Genomic DNA, 19,733 nt, shown 5'->3' with positions numbered 1-19,733 from the left:
TATTGCAAGCACATCTCTCTCATGGGCAAACTGAAAGTGTTCCGAATGCCTCGTCCCCGGGAATAGCTGTATTTTCTTTCGCAGGGCTGATAGCATCTTGAGGTCGGGATTTACACTGGGGAAATGAGCAGGGGAAAGAGTGAAACAAGCTGTCCTATAGCACCAGTGCTTTGGCCGTATTTGGAGTCTGCTTTAGCATCGTGGTTAAGTTATTGAGCTGCCGTGCACCGCTTCTTACTACAGCCATGGCTTTCCAGGTGACCTTGGGTATGCCACTCCTCTTGCCCCTAGCTCTACTGTGGAAATAATCACACTGACTTGTTCGCTGCTCTGGGTGGGCTCTTACCTGTCCAGAAGAAAAACAAAATCCTGCCCTCAAGTCACAGTTGTCTTATGGCGACCCCTGGTGGGGTTTTCATGGCAAGAGACTAACAGAGGTGGTTTGCCATTGCCTGCCTCTGCAACCCTGGTCTTTATTGGAGGACTCCCAGCCAATGATTATCCAAGGCTGACCTTGCTTAGCTTCTGAAATCTGACGAGATCAGGCTCACCTGGGCTGTCCAGGTCAGGATAAACTGTCCAGAACAGCAGTATATAAATGAACTCTTATTATTATATGAAACTGCTTTATACCAAGTAACGCCATTGCTCCATCTACCTATATATTATCTCTTCTGAATTGCCGTGGGGTGTTCAGGGTGTCTCCGGGGTATCTGGGGAACAAAGAAATGTCTTGAATAAAGGAAGGTCTTGCTTACCAAGATCCTTTGCCTGGAGCCTTCTGCCTGCTCTACCACTGAGCTGTGACCTGTCCCAACCATGGACTCCTGCCTCACGCGAGGCTTAGCCCTGAGTATAAAATGTTACACAGGGTGAATCTATTTTTAAAAACATACAGAGGCTTATATGAGATAGGATGCTGTAGTGTTGCTAGAAATAAGACTGTTCAGGAAAAATCAAAGCCCCGGAGACCAGGGGCTATTTAACATTCTGTACCGATTCCAGTGTACAAAGTGTATATTCATAGCATAATTTATGCAGGGTGTCCAAATGTATAACTCATGGCTTTTGCCTGTGCAAAGCCATTCCTTTTGGGTTAAGATTAATATTTTTGTTGCTCAGGTCCTGACCATCCCATCCTGTTCCGTTCAATCAACTTTTAAAAATCCTGGTTTGTTTCTGGCCTCCCCTTTGGAGTTGCGACAGTAATATATAGCCCACAGAGCATCCCTTGTGGAAATGAAAGGGAGAGGTTTGATTTGTATTCCTTTCCAGCTAGATTCCTCCATAATTAACCTACTGTAGAAAGATAAGAAGTAGTTCACCTTCTCAGGAATGTAGGCCTGGCTGTTTTGACGGGGGGGGGGGGAGTGGAGTGAGGCACCCGGAAGGGTATATTTTGTTTGCGTACACATGTGGGTTGCCTTTGCATTCAAAATGTATCCAGCTGTGCTTTTCAAATGTTCGTTTACATGGGGGCTTCTGCTGACAGAAGTAGGAGCTGAAATATTTTTGAACCTTATGAACTGGCCCATGTAGAATTTTCCTTTTGTTCAAGAGAAATGGTTCTCATAATTGCACCCACATTACATTCTCAAAATACTGTCTTCATGAGAGTGTCATGCCCAGTTTAGTCTGTTAATCAACAAATTAGAGCCAAGCTACAAGTGACGCCTGACACAGGTTGGACACTTGTCAGCTTCCCTCAAGTTTTGATGGGAAATGTAGGCATCCTGGTCTTGCAGCTGTAATGGAGAGCCAATTTCCCATCAAAACTTGAGGTAAGCTGACAAGTGTCCAACCCGTATAAGACGTCACTTGTAGCTTGGCTCTTAGTCAAGTAAGTGGAGAACAGTGAAACTCAAGACAGCGGTGGCATAAAGGTTACATGTGTATTTTATAATTTACTTCATTTATATTCTGCGTTTCTCCCCAGTGGGGACTGAAAGCAGCTTACATCATTCTGCTCTTTCCTGATATCCTCACAACCACCCTGTGAGGTAGGTTAGGCTGAGTGTGACTAGCTGAAGGTCTCCCAACAAGCTTCCATGGTAGAGGAGAGCTTCGACATTGTAACCACTACACCATGCTGATGAATAGTAAAGTCTCAAGATAAAATTTCATGGCAGCACTGAAGTTTGTTGGTGGCCATAGATATTAATCGTAAAACTGTATTAACCATAAAACGTAGCATTTGTATAGTACTTTCAGATACTCAAAACCTTTCCCCATACATTATATTATTAAGAAGGCGGATACCCCTCCCATCTCCGTTCATTCTAATGGCTTTAAAACTGTCATCACCTCATGTTATACGTCACATTATTATAATCTTTATAATAAAAACGCTTTGAGGTCAGTGTCTTCGTTGTCTCCATATAGTGTAGGAGGGAGGCATGTCTCGGGTTAAGAGGGAGTGGCTTGTCAGATGCACCTAGTTGAATTTGTAACCTGGGGCTTCCTTATTAATTGCTAGCCTTCAGCTAGGATCTGTGTTGGTGATAGACTCTGAGGAACATAGCCTTCTGATCTTAAAAAACATACGTTGGCTGTTAGTTCACTTCCATGGCCAATTTGGTGTATAAGTTGTTGCCTATAATGCCTTAAACCAGGGCTTAGGCAGCCTGTGGCAGCAAACAAAAAGTATGTGGGTGGTGGTGGTGGTGGAATTAAGGTTGCTGTTGACCAGACAGACTGGGAACAAGCCTGAGTGCCATCCGTGCAGAAGTTCCTCAAGGACATGGTTGAGGCAGTCTGGAAGGCAGTTGCAGGGGTAAGCCACGGCTGTCACCTTCCCCTGGGCTGCTGATCTCACCAGCAGGGGCAGTGCCCCAGAGTTTCACCCTGGTTGCTTGGGCAGAAAAGTGGTCTTGTGTGTCAAGCAAAATGGTCTGTTGTGCCACTGCTGGGTATACACTCCGGTGGTTGCCTGCTCGGTCTGAAAGGATGGGAGGTGCTGTGCTCTGTGGAACTGCTTCTGCTTTGCATGAACAGCATCCCAGGTTCAATTCCCAGCATTTCCAGTGAAAAGGACTAGGCAGTAGGTGATGTGAAAGATCTCTGCCTGAGACCCTGGTGAGCTGCTCCCAGTCTGAGCGGACAATGCTGACCTTAGTGGACCAAGGGTCTGATTCAGTATAGGAGAGCCAGTTTGGTGTAATGGGTACACGCGGCAGGACTCTAATCTGGAGAGCCAGGTTTGATTCCCCACTCCTCCACTTGAAACCAGCTGGGTGACCTTGGGTCAGTCACAGCTCTCTCAGAGCTCTCTCAGCCTCACCCACCTCACAGGGTGATTATTGTGAGGATAATCATAACATACTTTGTAAACCACTCTGAGTGGGCGGTAAGTTGTCCTGAAGGGTGGTATATAAATTGAATGTTGTTATTATTATTATTATTTATAAGGCAGCTTCATGTTTATGATCTGGGGCAAGGCTATTAGTTTTGTGGATGTGTGGGATTCCCTTCCCCTTGTGTAGTTGTTTCTCCTGTACTCACTGTAGTTAGTTATTTTTGATTCCCCCTTCATGTTACTCCATGAAAGATGTAAAAAAAATAGATTTCTCACTCCCTGCTGATTTGCTTCTTGATCTGCTTGGCCAAAGGGGTTATACAATTGTTTTAAGAACTTTTTAACTGCTGAGGTTAATGTTTTTAATATAGGCCTTTTATAGGTATGTTATTTGTTGTTGTTTTAATTTTTATAATCACCTTGTGAACATTGCTGAGGGAGTGTGAAGTGGAAACATTTTAAATAAATATTGAAATAGCTACACTGACTGTCTCTAATATGAGGGATAATAAGGCTTCTGTGTCAATATTTGCAGTATGAAGGTCTTTAGATTTTCCTAGGAAAGGGCACAGACAAGAAGTATATAACGGAATTACTGCTGAACAAAATAAATACAAGGCCTTTCGCTTGATGGAGTTCTGTAGAAGTATTTTGCTTCTTGAAGAGCAACACCTTATTGCTCTTACTGGCAGTGTGTAAAATTAAAAATGTATAATCAGAGTCCCTATTTTATCTAGAACAAAAGAAGGATAAATCCGTATTTTTCTTGTGAGGCACACTCAAGAATCGTTCTGGAAAGATCACTACTTTATCACATTTTAATTGGCCCTAATAATGTTATTGGGAGGGAAGGCGGCATGTCTGATCAGATATAGCCCAGTCCGATCAGATGTGGAAAGCTAAGCTGGGTTGGCCCTGGTTGGTACATGCATGGGAGACGGTAGAAGAAGTCTGAGGTTGCTCTGCAGAGGAAGGCAATTGGCAAACCGTCTCTGTTCCTCACCTGCCCTGAAAACCCTTTGCTGGGATTGGCGTAAGTTGGTTGCAACTTGACAGCTCATAGATACATAATAAAAAACTCAGGGGCCTGAGATTACTTCAGGTCAGGAAAACAGCAGGGGGCCAAGTCTGACGCCCCCTTCTTCCACACCATGGTCCTAATCTGAATCAAGCCCTGGCAGCGTGTCAGAACTGAGTTCTAATAGGGAATTCACAGCAGCCATTTGGCCCCAAGTCGCCACGGCAAGCAGTATCACACATAAATCTAGTTCAGGCCTAAGAGCCAAGTATATGGGTGGGGAAGAATGAAAGAAAGAGCCTGGGGGTGAGGTGGAACTGGAGCGCTTAGTATCATAGAGCAAGAATCCAGTAGCACCTATAAGACTAACAAAATTTGTGATAGGGTATGAGCTTTCGTGAGCCACAGGTCACTTCTTCAGATACCAAGTGAGCTGTGGCTCACGAAAGCTCATACCCTACCAAAAATTTTGTTAGTCTTATAGATGCTACTGGACTCTGGCTCTTTTCTACTGCTTTCTGTTTTCTACTTTCTACTGCTACAGACAGACTAACACGGCTACCCATCTTGACGGTATCATAGAGGCAACTCTGTTTTGTATCCAAGGTCTTAAAAAGTGAGAGTTCTTTTAACTGGTATTCTGCAGAACTTCTTGCTTATGTAGACTCACAGGTTATAATAAGAATGAATTGCATCCAAAGTACTGGGAGTGGTACATGAAATGCTGCCCCCAGAGTTACAGGACCCTGAGAGTTTGCAGTGGAAAAGAGGACTTGACAAAAAAATGGTGTTGGGATCTAACTGAATAACATTTAACATTTGTAAAGCACTTTTGCAGTGTTTAAACCATAATGTATTATTTCAGAGTTTCTTAGAATAGATCTATAATATATATTAAGAGACTATATCAATAGAAAAGAGCAAGAGTCTAGTAGCACCTGTGAGACTAACAAAATTTGTGGTAGGGTATGAGCTTATCTGAAGAAGTGAACTGTGGCTCACGAAATCTCATACCCTACCACAAATTTTGTTAGTCTTGTAGGTGCTACTGGACTCTGGCTCTTTTCTACTGCTACAGACGGACTAACATGGCTACCAGTCTTAATATATTATATGTTAAGATAATTATTCTCCTCCTGCATCTGACAAAGAGAGCTGTGGCTCTCAAATGCTTATGCTACAATAAAGTTGGTTAGTTTTTACAGTGCTACTGGACTCTTTATTATTCTCCTATTGTAGATGTACTTTGAGTTATAGAACTGAACTAGATATTGTATGGGAATGTCCCAGGATATGTCCCAGGAGATATTTTTATATGAAAATAACCCATGAGAGTTCTTTCCTCTAGCTGTTTTTTTTTAAAACTCAGAATAGCTTTTCCCTGCACAGCTTTCCCACCCATGGGGGAAGGGATACAGGTACGCATGTATTTCCCCTGCAGATGGGAAAGTTTGTTGGGAAGGGGAGGAGAAGAAGAATGATTAGAGGGAAAATGGGAGGGAAGTGATTTTGAGCAAAAAAAATGGAAGGGAAATGGTTAAGTCAAGTGGTTGTTCAATTCCTGTTGAAAAGCCATTGGAGCTTTTTGGGAGGGACTTAATCACCAGAGTCTAGCATGTTGACTAATTCTGCCTGGACAATCAGATATGCCACCCGCTGCATCTGTTGGGAAAATGTTTGGTTGAATCTCTAGAGGGGTATAGAGGATTGTATTTATTTTGATGAAAATATGAGCTAAATAAAGATTCAGCAGGGGTGGGGGGAGAGGAAGCTTGCTGCCTTTTCTATTCGTCTTTGGGCAGAAATGTAGAAACTAAATATGGCATGTAAGAGTCCACTTTCCTTGCCAGTTCTCTCTATTTTTAGAGCTACTGCACAAAGTCTTTCTAACCCTGTGAATTTTCTCAACATAAGCTCACTTGATAACAAGCATCCTGTTTTCTTAAAAGTTCTCCCCCTCTGTATTCTGCACTGTATAAAGCCAACCACAAGAATTCATTCCACATAATAATGAAGCCGAGGCTCAGTTATGTGAGAAGCAAAATAGTGGTGCACGTAGATTTCTGCATGTTTTCTAAAGTACGCAGGGTGAGAATGTCCCATGCAGGCAGACTGGCATGATTGATGAGGCTGATGTGGGACGAGGAAGCAGAATATAGGAGTAAGAGACGGAGGCCTCATTCCTAGAAAGAAGCCCCACTGAGTTCAGTGCGACTTATTTCTGAGTAAATGTCTTATCGCAACACTGTGGAACCCATAAAACGTCTTCATGTGTAGGAAAGTGTTTTGTAGTGCCATCCTTACTGCGTCCACTATGGGTTTTCAAGGGTGCATAGGATGGCACTGTTGGTCCAGCAGAATTTGCTTGGTCCTATGATTAAAGTTGTGTGGATGGAAAGGGAACGAGAAGTCTATATATGCTATCCCAAGCTCCTGGGCGGAAGGATAGTGTGAGCAGGTCCGGATCTAGCGCTCCCGGCGCCCGGGGGAACGCTTGCTGGCCCTCGCGCGCGCGCTCCTGACGCAGCGTGATGACGTCATTTTGATGATGTCATCCCGCTGCATGCCGGAGGCAGCGCAGGGGGCTGAGAAGCTGCCCGCGCCATTCGCTTCAGAAGCGAATGGTGCGGTCGGCTTTGCAGCCCCCCACGCTGTCTTTCGCCTGCCCCGTGGGACAGGGGGCGACTGGCTTGCCGCGTGCCCTCTGTCTTGCGGAGCAAGCAAAAGGCAGTGCGGGGGGCTGTGAGGCTGCCCGTGCCATGCGCCTGCCCTGCGGGACAGGGGGCGGCTGGCTGCCCCCTCTCCTGCGGGGCAAGCGAGTGGCGTGGGCGGCCGCGCTGCCCTTTGCCTGCCCTGCAGGACAGGGGGTGCACTGCAAGCCAGCCGCCCGCTGTCCCACAGGGCAAGTGAAAGGCAGCACGGGAGCCTGTGACGCTGCCCGCGCCATGCACCTGCCCCACGGGACAGGGGGCGGTCGGCTGCCCCCTCTCCTGCAGGGCAAGTGAATGGCATGGGTGGCTGCGCTGCCCTTTTCCTGCCCTGCAGGACAGGGGGTGCATGGCAAGCCAGCCGCCCCCTGTCCCGCGGGGCAAGCAAAAGGCAGCGCGGCTGCCCATGCTGCCGCCTGCATGCTCTGGGAGCTGCTTCCGGCGCCCCCTCCCTGGCGGTGCCGGGGGCAGACTACCCCCCTGCCCCCCCTCTAGATCCGGCCCTGAGTGTGAGCAGCAAAGGCCATAAATGGCTGGTGTGTGCATGTGTGTGTGTCCATCCTGTTGCCTTTTTTCCCTTCTTCAATAACCAGATGGAGGCCCCCAGGTGTAGCTGTTCGGCTAATTTACTTTACAGAGATCCTCTTCCAGCCAAACATAACAGCCCGCTCGGCTTTCTCTCTGTGGGCCTCCTCCTGCCTCGCTGCACACCTCTTTTATTTGCTAGCTCTGCTCTCCCAAGATTGCCCCTTCCACGATAACCTCACCTGATCCTCCCAGAGGCTCTTCTTGTCACTTTCACACCTGAGAATCCTTGCCAGACCTGAATCATTGGGTTGGAAGGGACCTCTGGGGTCATCTAGTCCAACCCCCTGCACATGCAGGAAATTCACAACTACTCCCCCCTTCCCCCACACATACCCAGTGACCCTTACTGCATGTCCAGAAGATGGCAAAATACCGTCAGGATCCCTAGCCAAACTGGCCTGGGGAAAATTGCTACCTGACCTCAGTGCTGCGATTGGTCTTACCCTGGGCATGTACGAAGGGGTTGCGAGAACTAAACACAGATGTAACCGTTCCGACCCTCCCTCTCACGAACTGCCTAGGTTCTCAGAATCAGCATTGCTGTCAGATGGCCATCTAGCCTCTGCTTAAAAACCTCCAAGGAAGGAGAGCCCACCACCTCCCGAGGAAGCCTGTTCCACAGAGGGACCTCCCTAGCTGTCAGGAAGTTCTTCCTAATGTTTAGCTGAAAACTCTTTTGATTTAATTTTCAACTTGTTGGTTCTGGTCTGACTGATGTCCTGGCTGCCTGGTGGATTCCACCTGTTTCAGAGCCTGGGTTAACTCTTTAGATTCTCTTGCAGCTCCCTTCCTACTGGTGAGTTTCTGTCTAGGGTTGCACTGGTACCCCGATGACCCCTTTCCCTGCCATTGGGCTGTCAGAAACCTCCCTGCCACAGGTAGGATAAAAATGTACAAGGTGGGTAGACTTTCAGGGCAAGGATAGCAGGTTGAGAAAATAGAATCAGATGCGAAGAACCTGAAAATGCCATGTAGAAATGCCATGGTTAAACCATCATTAAACTTAATCTATTCATAGAGCTTTACGTAAATACGTATAGTAGAAGTTACTGGTTGTTAAGGCTGTTGGATAACAGTAAGTTTACTGGTTATGTTCTGTCTACACTTCTTGAGTGGAATGTAGATGAGGATATCTGGAATTTTATTTACTATCTGAAAAGACTGGGATTATAACTACAGGTTATGTTTATGTAGACTGAAGCAATAAAATTGCTGCCTGTCCATATTAAAGAGAAAAGAACACCTAGAAAGTGGAACGAGATCCAGCTAACGAATGGTGGTTTGAGCATTAGCTGGCTCTTAATTGAGGCATAATTACCACTAGAGAAAACGAAAACTAAACTGTTAATACAGTTACTGGGCTTGACTGGAGTGTTAAAATCATTAGTACTAATATTATTCCAGGCATAAGCACTGTATGGAAAATAGCTGAAAGATCTCTTCTTTTTGTTAATGATTTTATGAATTAAAGAGCGCTTGAAACACATTAAGGGATCGCTAATCTGTATTAAACGTGCGAAAAAAAATGTCTTTGATTTTTGACATGGACTTCGTGTGAAATTGTTACCCGAGAAGCAAAAGCTTTAGATATTACTGGGTGGCAAGTTATATGTAATGTTCTCTTAGGTCAGTAAGTTTTGTGGGAAACTGGAAAAGAAATATTGAAAACCATCAGGGCTGAAGCCATGCAAAGTTCTGGCAGGGATATTATTCTTTTCCCCAAAGACTGAAGCCATTTCAGGGAAGAATGTACAGTGTAAAACAAGAGAACGCGTAACTTAGTTGGATGGTATTTAGTCCTGATTTTCTTTGCCAAGAAACAGATGTAAACCTGTGAGAACTGATCCTCAGAGAAAGCAGCTGACTGCAGAATCTGGCCTGGGCGGTTCAGCTAATAAGAAGATAGCTTAGGCTAGCTTGTACTATTGGCAAATGTCCATTTTCATAATATGATGGGTTCGCAGCAGTCAAGTACCTTAATCTTCCATGAAACTGATCCACAAAGAAGTGGGGGTGGCAGGCTTATTTTATGGTAGCCGTGTTCCATGGTGCTATCGTGCAGTTAGGTGAATCGTTTCAGTCACCTCATGTCGGTGTACGGAGAGGCAGGGCATCAAATATTTTACAGAAATGGAGATGGCGGTGTTGCTGGTCAACAGCCGCTTGGATTTCTTTGTGGTGGTGGACAGTGCCCTCAAATCATAGCTAACTTACAGGGACCCCTGGTGGGGCTTTCATGGCAAGAGACTATCAGAGGTGGTTTGCCATTGCCTGCCTCTGCGACCCCAGTCTTTGTTGGCGGTCTCCCATCCAGTGACTAACCAAGGCCGACCCTGCTTAGCTTCTGAGATCTGATGGGATCAGGCTCACTCAGGCTATGCAGGGCAGTTTTCTTTGTAGCCCCTGCTTATTTCTCCGCTAGCCTCCTTTTAAGAAGCCAAGCAAACAATAGCCCCTCCTCCTCTCAGTCCCCACCGTCCTCAAGACTTTAATTTCAATTTGTCCTAGGAATGTTTGAATGTAGAGCAAGCGTGGGGAGAATGCAGGCCGCTGACGGGAAGATCCTGTGCAGAGATTTACCACAGTCTTAGTCCACTGGTGGCTTTGGCTGTAGTAATTGCATAGGATTGCGCTGTGGGCCAGGGAGCATCAATCTAATTGAAAAGGAATCCCCCAGCCAAGTGTCAAGGGTTCCTGTTCCATTTTCTGCAGAAAACTAACTATGTGGTTGAGAACAAATGTTGGGATTAGAGCAGTACAAAATTCTGTTTGCATAGCATTATTGTAATCAGATTTGTCCAAATAATTTGATCGCCCCTATGGCTTACTGCAGGCATAACACTGCCTGTATTGTCGAAGGCTTTCACGGCCGGAGAACGATGGTTGTTGTGGGTTTTCCGGGCTGTATTGTCATGGTCTTGGCATTGTAGTTCCTGACGTTTCGCCAGCAGCTGTGGCTGGCATCTTCAGAGGTGTAGCACCTCTGAAGATGCCAGCCACAGCTGCTGGCGAAACGTCAGGAACTACAATGCCAAGACCACGGCAATACAGCCCGGAAAACCCACAACAACCATCATAACACTGCCTGCTTTCCGGATGATGGCAAGGAGATTGGCAGGGCAATCCTAAGCAGAGTTACACCAGTCTAAACCCACTGATTTCAATGTTCTTAGACTGGAGTAGCTCTGTTTAGGATTGCACTGTTGGAGCCTCTTGCATGCTTTCTCACTGACTCTTTTCCTTCCCACCCCGTTGCGTACTGATCTTGGTTGGGGTTCTGTATGCATTTGCCCTAGGAGCATATCAGAATCTAAGAATAGAGCAGAATTAATATAGCAGGGAATCTGGCTTGATTGGGGCTACGGCTCCTGGGATTGCGTGTCACGGGGTGGACATCTCTTTTGGCTAAGCCAGTCTCACACAGCTTAATTCCTTGCCTCGGTTTTGAAAAAGCCCTCTTGTAAACACCACATTTCTACGTGTGTTCTTTAAGGCCTCTTAGAGATAAAAGAACCCCCCCCCCGTCTTTAAATATCACTTTTTGACAGGATGATAAAGGAAAGGGTTTTGGAGAGCCCCAGTGCCAGCCCGTGAAGGGAAATTCTGTTTCTGAGTGTGTGTTTTTCTCCCCAAGTGCTGACATTTTTAAGCTGTACATTTATTTCAGTCTTGGCAAGGACGTGGTTGCATAAATCAGCATTCGAGCTAATTGGGAGCTGTTCAAGCCGCATGCTGAAAAAGTCTTATCAGAAGCTACTTGTTACTCTTGTCCATGAAACTGGGTGGGTGTGTATTTTATAGAGTACGTGCTCTCTTCTCCATATAGCTTACTTGCTCGATGTAGAATTAGTGGCCCCGAAGAAAGGTTTGGTTTGGGAGAAGCAGTCGGTCAATTCTCAGATGTTTTCCATGAGATCGGAAAGGAGTACAAGTGATATTTTCATGTACAAGTTTTCAGAAGCAGGGGAAGCATTTTTTTCTAGACTTGTCCATGGTTCCAGAAAACTGAAAAAAAATCTGATTTCTGGTATTGTCCTTCTGTAGATGTACATGCAGCCCTGTATGAAGGACTAGAGCTCTTTCTCCTAGTGTACAGTAGCTTCGCAGAGCACGGAAGGATGTTCCTTCTGCATCAGCCATTGGAGATCAGTATGAGCCAAAACAACAACAGGGCAAGGCTTTGACCCCGTGTCCTGTTTGTTAGCCTTCTGGGGCACACGGTTGGCCACTGTGTGCAACAGGATGCTAAGTCCGATCCTCTGGTCTGATCCAGCTGGAGTCTTCTTGTATTCTTAACTGCTCACTGTGCCGGCAAGTGAAGTCAGGTGAGGTTTCTGCTTTTTCTGCCACTTCCATTCAGCGACTGCTTTAATATTCACATAGACAACCCCTCTGAGTCAAATTAACTATTGGCATTATGCTGCTGTTTTAGGATTCGTAGCTACCTTAGTTGCTTATTGCTCATGATGTGGATTTCCCCCTTTGTTTCAAAATATTTTCTGCTTCTTTCCCCCATATTTTTGTATCTAGGTTCGAAACATAGAGCTGGAAGGTATCCCCAAGGGTCATCTAGTTCAACCTCCTACACAGTGTAGGAAATTCACAGCTCCCCCCCCCCCCGTGTCTCTAAGGAGACACGGGGGGGGGGGGGAGAAAGGCAGAAAACCCCTCCAGGATCCAATCTGGCCAATCTGGCCTGGAGGAAAATTCCTTCCTGACCCCAAAGTGGTGACTGGCATTACCCTGGACGTATAAAAGCCACGAGAGCCTAACACCAGCTTACCCGTTCATGTCCTCCCTTTCCCGATCGGCATACACTCATAGTGAGTCATAGAATCATCATGGCTGTCAGATGGCCATCTAGCCTCTTCTTAAATACTTCCAAGGAAGGCATGCCTACCACCGCCCGAGGAATTCTGTTCCACCAAGGACTGCTCTAACCATAAGAAAGTTCTTCCTCATGTTTAGTCAAAACCTCTTTTGCTTTCTTCAGGCCTTCCTAATAGTGAGAGGTTCTCTCTCCTTCCCAATGTACAATCTGGCTTTGGCTCCTGATTAGCATGGGAATAAAGCTTTCCCACCCCAAGAGTCTGCCTATCTGTTCCAAGTGTGACTGTGTGCTCTGCAAGAACTCCTTTTTTTTTTTTTTTTTTTTTTGAAAAATTTTTTATTGGGTTAGAACATTTTTATTTTTACATTACAATCAATTTTCCCCTAATTTTTCGTTTCTAACCCCCTCCCTTTCCCCCCCTTTTGTTGACTTCCAACAGCTTTCCCACCCTCTGTCCCTTTTCCCTTACTTCTATTAAATTCCTCTGTCTAAAACAGATATACATTCTCCATTATATTAAGCAGTGCATCATTAACTCCTTTAATTATTATACACCCAAACTATACGTCTTTAGATAAACAATTTATCCCATTTTCCAGTTTTGAATAATTCTATATAAACCTATAAAAATATATAAACCATAAAAATTTCCCACATTTAAATCAAACAATTTGATTTATTCTCTATATATTACTCATTTCAACTTTTTATGGTAATTCTATATAACTCCTCAGATACTCAATCAATTTAACTCTTCTATACATTCAGTTTGGTGCATATAAATCTTGTCAAAGAAAGAAAATATTGTTAGTTAGTCAATCCTCATGTTTAAACCTTATCATTAATTATTCTCTATCAGTTGACCTATACATATCTATATATATCTCAATCAATTAATCTAACTGCTTATAAATTCACATTTCTCTTCCTCCCCCGGTAAAGTCACCCCTCTCTTTTATACTTTTATTATATTTCAGTAGTTCTCAAACTGCCACAGTTTTCCTCCCACCTCCCATTTCTTCTCCAGGTATTGTTTCAGCTTCTCCCAGTCTGTGTTGAACTGCCCTGAGTCCAGATCTCTCAGTTTTCTTGTCATCTTGTCCATTTCAGCCATATACAGCAATTTGTAGATCCAATCTTCAATAGTTGGTACTTCTTGTACTTTCCATTTCTGCGCATACAAAAGTCTAGCTGCTGCAGTCATATAAAAAATCAACGTCCTATGATGGGCTGGAATTCCCTCCATTCCCAAGTTTAGCAGCAGGAGTTCTGGGTTCTTATTTATTTGAAACTGTAAAATTTCACTCATTTCTCTTATTATTTCCCCCCAGAACTGCCTAGCTACCTCACACGACCACCACATATGATAGAGGGAGCCCTCATGTTTCTTACATTTCCAGCATTTATTAGAAGTATTCAAATTCCCTAGCGCAATCTTCTTTGGTGTCATGTACCAACGATAGATCATTTTGAAAATGTTCTCTTTAATATTGATACATGTCGTTGTCTTCATTGTAGTTTTCCACAAGTATTCCCATGCCTCCATTGTTATTTCTTTATTGAAATTTATAGCCCATTTCACCATCTGTGTTTTAACTATCTCATCCTCAGTATACCATTTCAGCAATACTTGGTATACCTTGGATATTCTTTTCTTGTCTTCTTTAAGAAGGGTCTGCTCTAGTTCCGAGTTCTCTGTTCGTATGCCCCCTTTTGCAAAGTCTGAGTTGTATAAGTCTCTAATCTGTCTATACTGAAACCAATCATAGTTAGGTGATAGTTCCTCTTGCGTCTTTATTCTAAGTTTAGATACTTCAATCTTAGTTATTTCTTTGTACGTTAAACATTGTTGTTCATTATCCACAGCTCTCGGATCTATCACCTCATATGGAACCACCCACAAGGGGGTTCCTTCTTGTAGGTAAGTTCTATACTTCTTCCAGATTGTAAATAGACTTCTCCTTACAAAATGATGCAGGAACATCGAGTTGACCTTTACTTTGTCATGCCATAGGTATGCGTGCCATCCAAAAATTTTTTTATATCCCTCTAGGGCTAATAGTTTCTTATTCTTTAATGTCATCCACTCTTTTAGCCAAACTAGGCAGATTGCATCATGGTAAAGTCTCAGATTGGGCAGTTGCATTCCGCCTCTCTCCTTTGCATCTTGTAAAACTTTTACTTTCACTCGAGGCTTCTTGCCTGCCCAAACAAAATCTGATATTTTCCTCTGCCATTTTTCAAATTGTTTAGAGTCTCTGATGATTGGTATTGTCTGTAACAAAAACATTACTCTTGGTAACACATTCATCTTAACTGCTGCAATCCTGCCCAACCATGACAGGTTCAATCTATTCCATTTGATCAAGTCTCTCTCTATCTGAGTCCATAATTTTTCATAATTATTCTTGAACAAATCTATATTTTTTGCAGTCAGCTCAACTCCCAAGTATTTCACCTTACTAGTTACTTCACAATCCGTTGTTTCCATTAACAATTGTTGTTTCTGCTTAGTCATGTTTTTGCATAATATCTTTGACTTCTTTTTGTTAATGAAGAAACCTGCCAAATCTCCAAACTCCTTGATCTTGTCTATCACTTTTGGCATGTTCTCCAGTGGGTCTTCTACAATTAACATTATGTCGTCTGCAAATGCTCTGACCTTATATGAATAGTCCTTTATTTTTATTCCTCGTATTTCCTCATCTTGTCGAATTTGTATCATCAGAATCTCCAATACTAAAATGAACAACAATGGAGATAACGGGCAACCTTGTCTTGTTCCTTTACTAATCGTCAATTTTTTGGTCAATTCATCATTCACTACAATTGCTGCAGTCTGGTCTCTATAGATTTCCTTGATTGCTCTGACGAATCTTTCTCCCAGTTGTAGCTTTTCCATAGTGGCAAACATAAAGTCCCAGTTTAAATTGTCAAACGCTTTTTCAGCGTCTACAAAGAAGAAACCAACCTCTTTGTCACAATGCTTGTCGTAGTATTCAATAGCATTGATCACTGTCCTTAAGTTGTCTCTTATTTGTCTGTCTGGCAAAAAGCCTGCTTGTTCCTCCTCTATGACTTCCGAGAGCCACCCCTTCAATCTCTCCGCCAATATCTTCGCAAAAATTTTATAGTCATTATTGAGTAGTGATATAGGCCTATAATTTTTCACGCTAGTCAGATCTTGGCCCTCTTTTGGGATCAATGATATATTCGCTTCGCTCCAAGTGTCTGGAATTCTTTGATCCCTAAAAACTCCGTTCATCACCTCTTTTAGGAATGGTGCCAGTTCATTGGCCATTGTCTTATAAAATTTAGCCGTAAGTCCATCTGGCCCTGGCGCCTTTCCTAGATTTGCGGATTGTATTGCCATATTTATTTCCTCATCAGTTACTTCACTGTTCAGCTTATTTCTCCAAGCTTCCGAGATCTCTGGAAGTTTGGTTTTCTCCAAATATGATGCTATTGATTCTTTGTTTACTTCTTTTTTATTATACAGCTTAGCGTAAAATTTATAAAAGGCTCTGCTAATGGTAGTCTGCTCCAAATACGTTTTGTTTTCTTCACAAATTTTATTTATTATTTTCTTTTCCCTTTTCTTCTTTAATTGCCATGCCAAATATTTCCCAGGTTTATTAGCACCCTCAAAAGCTTTTTGATTCAGTCTTTTAAGGTTCCACTCCAATTCTTTGTTACTCATTGCTGTTAACTGTTCTTGAAGAATTTTGATTTCCTGATGTATTTTCTTTTTCCCTGGTCTCTTTTTTAACTGTACTTCTTTGGCCTTTATTTTCTCCTCAATCTCTTGTCTTTTCTCCTCTTTCTTTTTCCTTGCTCTACCATTTAAGTCCATTAGTATGCCCCTTACAACCGCCTTGTACGCGTCCCAAACTTTACTGGTTGGTACTTCTTTATTCACGTTGTATTGTATAAAAAACTTAGTCTCTCTTCTCAGTGTTTCCATATTCTCACTTTCCTGTAACAGGTCCTCATTTATTCTCCAGGCTTTCCTTTTTCTCCTTTTTCCAAATTTCCACATAATTGGGTTGTGATCTGAGCCTACCATCGGCATTATTTCTACCTCCTTAGTCCATAGCGCTAAGTCCTTTGAGGCCCAGATCATATCAATTCTTGATAATGTAAGATGCCTTGCAGAATAAAAAGTAAACTGTTTGGTTTTAGGATATTCTCTCCTCCATACGTCTTCGAGAGTCTCTTGTTGAATCAACTCAAAAAAAAGCTTTGGCAATAGTCCTCTTTTCTTTTGTGCTTTTGTAGTCTTTTTGTCTAATTCCAAATCTGTCACTCCATTGAAATCTCCAGCAAGAATTATCTGGTCATATACAAGATCGTCTAGGTGCTTCCTTAAGTCCTCAAAGAAGCTTTCCTTTGCACCGTTAGGTGCATAAAGTCCGACTACCAACACTCTCTTTAAGTTCCAATTACATTCCACTGCTACAAATCTAGCTTCCACATCTCTCATAACAAATTTTGGCTGCAGCTCCTCTTTTATATACAACACCACTCCTCTTTTTTTCTTGTTGGAAGCCGCTACAAATTCTTTGCCCAATTTTCCAGATTTTAAATATTTTACATCCTGTTTTCTAATGTGGGTCTCCTGCAAACAAACAATATCACATTTTTGTTTTAGTAGCCAATGAAAAATATTTTTTCTCTTATTCGGTGAGTTTAGTCCATTTACATTCCAAGATAATACTTTACACTCCATATTCATGGTTTTGTTGGTAAGTCTTTTTCATTGTCCTTGATAAATCTCTCCATCTCCCGCTCAGATCTGATGCGTTTTTTTGCCCCTCCAAACTCAAAGGACACTCCTTCCGGTAACTCCCATCTGTATCTGATATTCATGTCCTTCAAAGTCTGAATTAGCACTCTATATTTTTTCCTGTCCAATAACACTGATCTGGGCAGTTCCTTCATTATAATAATCGTCTTGCCATCAATCTCCAATGGATCTTGAAATTGTTTGGTCACAATCCTCTCTTTCATATTTCTAGTTGTAAACTGCACAATCACATCCCTTGGTAGTTTCCTCTGGGTTGCAATTCTCGAGTTCACACGATACGCCACATCTAGGATAGCCACAATTTCCTCCTCCTCCTTCCCCAGGTAATCAGCCAACACCTCAGTCATCTGTTCTTGCGCTGACTTCCCTTCCACTTCTGGCAGACCGCGAAAACGAAGCTGCTTCTCCATGTGTTTAGTTTCTGCAACTGACATCCTCCCCTTCACCAGCCTCATCTCTGTTTGTTGCGTGTCTATTAAATTCTCCATCGCGTCTTCTACTGTTTTAACTCTCTGCTGCGTTCCTTGTAATTCACTGCTAATCGTTTCCACACCTTTTTTCACTTCTGACAGCTCCGACTTTACTGTCTGTGTAACTTCCTTGACCTCTTTAATAAGCTCCAATTTCGTGTCCTTAAGTTCTTTCATCATGTCTATAAGTTTTTTGTCCAAGTTTTCTATTGCCGATTGCCACTCTTTTTTCGACATCGTGGGGCTTGCTTTAGCTCGCTCCCACGAATCTGCTCTCTTCCTCAGCTCCGTGGCGTATAATTAAACGTTTTCCTTTTTTTTAAATGTCCCAATCTTTGCCAAAATTAATTTTTTATATCCAAAATGTCGGGCGTCTTTTCTCTATGGTTTCTCTATGTTATTATAATCCAAGATGGCCTACTTCCTCTTCCGCTGAAGCCACGACCCTTCCACTTTCAAAGATGGCGATTCCCCACTTCCTGTCCTTTGGCAAGGGCCGCTTCCCTCCAGCCACTCTATTGTTGTTACGCACTTCCTGTCTCCCGTCTTCCCACAGCAGGTCTCGCGATGGTGTCTTTTTCCCACAGCTCCAAAACCACAGGTATTCAAAACAATAGTCCGATTTTTGTAATAACTTCTTTAAACTTAGTCTCTTTTAAAATACAACTCCTGCCGAGTCTTCACCTCCTTTTCGCTAGTCTGTTGCAGTTTAAAAGTCTACTTTCTTTCCTCTCTGTTTTTGTCAATCTGTCCCGTTTCAAGAGATAGCGATCTTTACCTTCTCTCCAGCTTTCTCGGGTTGTAATCGCTGTTTCGATCTTAAATTCTCCTCTCGACTTCCCTCCCCGATCGAAGCTTGGGTATGTAGGTCTTATGCCAGCCGAATTGGCCCCAAAATTGCCGCAGAGATTATAGCCGACCCGTCGCAAGGTGGGACCTCAAGGATCGGGGGGGAGACTCCTTGTGTAGAGCCCCCCCTCGTCCGAGATCTAACTCACCCTAGGGTCTTGAGCGTTCTTTGCCTGCTCCCCGCCTGAGAGCAGTCGGCCGCGGGTTATTTTCACCCCTCCGGCCGGTTAAAACGGCAATCCGGTCAGCTCCACAAATGGAGCTGCGTTAGACCTCCATGAATCCCAAACCGGAAGTCGTGCTCTGCAAGAACTCCTATTGGAGTAGAGAATTTTGCTTCACAAGAGTGTGCATTGCTTTGTGTGTGTTATGTGCCATCAAGTTGCCTCTAACCTATGGTGATCCTATGAATGAAAGACCTCCAAAACATCCCATCATTAACAGACTTGCAGAAATCTTGTAAACTGGAGGGCGTGGCTTCATTTATTGAGTCAAGTCATCTCCTTTTAGGTCTTCCTCTTTTCCTGCTGCCTTCCACTTTTCCTAGCATTATTGACTTTTCCAGAGAGTCTTGTCTTCTCATGATGTGACCAAAGTATGATAGCCTTAGTTTGTGATCACTGGCTGTGATCAAGAGTTCTCGAAACGAGCATTAATACAAGCCGGCGGGCTCGTTGCCAACCGACGGGCGCATCGGGCGACCTCGGGGATTGAGCGACAGCACCTCACCATTTTCCACCTGAAATGAAAGCAGATTATTTACTACCATCTTTAACTTTTGGACCTGTTTAGAACATTTTGACGTGCCTTACGAGTTTGGTTGTGGACTATGCCTTTTGAATGCACGTATAAACTCCATTGCAATTACTGATAACATCTTTAACGGTTTATAATTTGGACTATTTGATTAGTTTACTTGGCACCTTGTAGTGTATTTACTTGACACCTTGTTGTGTATGCGGCCTCCTTGCAATCTGTTATGGTTGCTCTAGTATCTTTATTTTCAGTGGAGACCTCCCTCTTTTGCCTTGTATAGTTCATCCATGGTATTTGCAAAGCTCTCCTCCAGCACCACATTTCAAATGAATCAAATTTTGTTCCTGCCCGCTTTCTTCACTGTCCAACATTCACATCCGTACACAGTAAACATTGCTTTGTGCTGTGCCC

At 43.6% G+C, this 19,733-nt stretch overlaps 1 protein-coding gene across 1 annotated transcript in view; it reads left to right on the top strand.

Moving 5' to 3' along the window:
* Nucleotides 1-19,733, top strand: part of LAMA5 (laminin subunit alpha 5) — a 267,511-nt gene that overhangs the window by 72,653 nt on the left and 175,125 nt on the right. The gene's annotated exons all lie outside the window — the stretch shown is intronic.

This window comes from Eublepharis macularius, chromosome 5 (assembly GCF_028583425.1).
Source record: "Eublepharis macularius isolate TG4126 chromosome 5, MPM_Emac_v1.0, whole genome shotgun sequence".
Classification (NCBI taxonomy): domain Eukaryota; kingdom Metazoa; phylum Chordata; class Lepidosauria; order Squamata; family Eublepharidae; genus Eublepharis; species Eublepharis macularius.
Note: the sequence above shows the minus strand (reverse complement) of the source record. Positions and strands in the feature narration are given on the sequence as shown.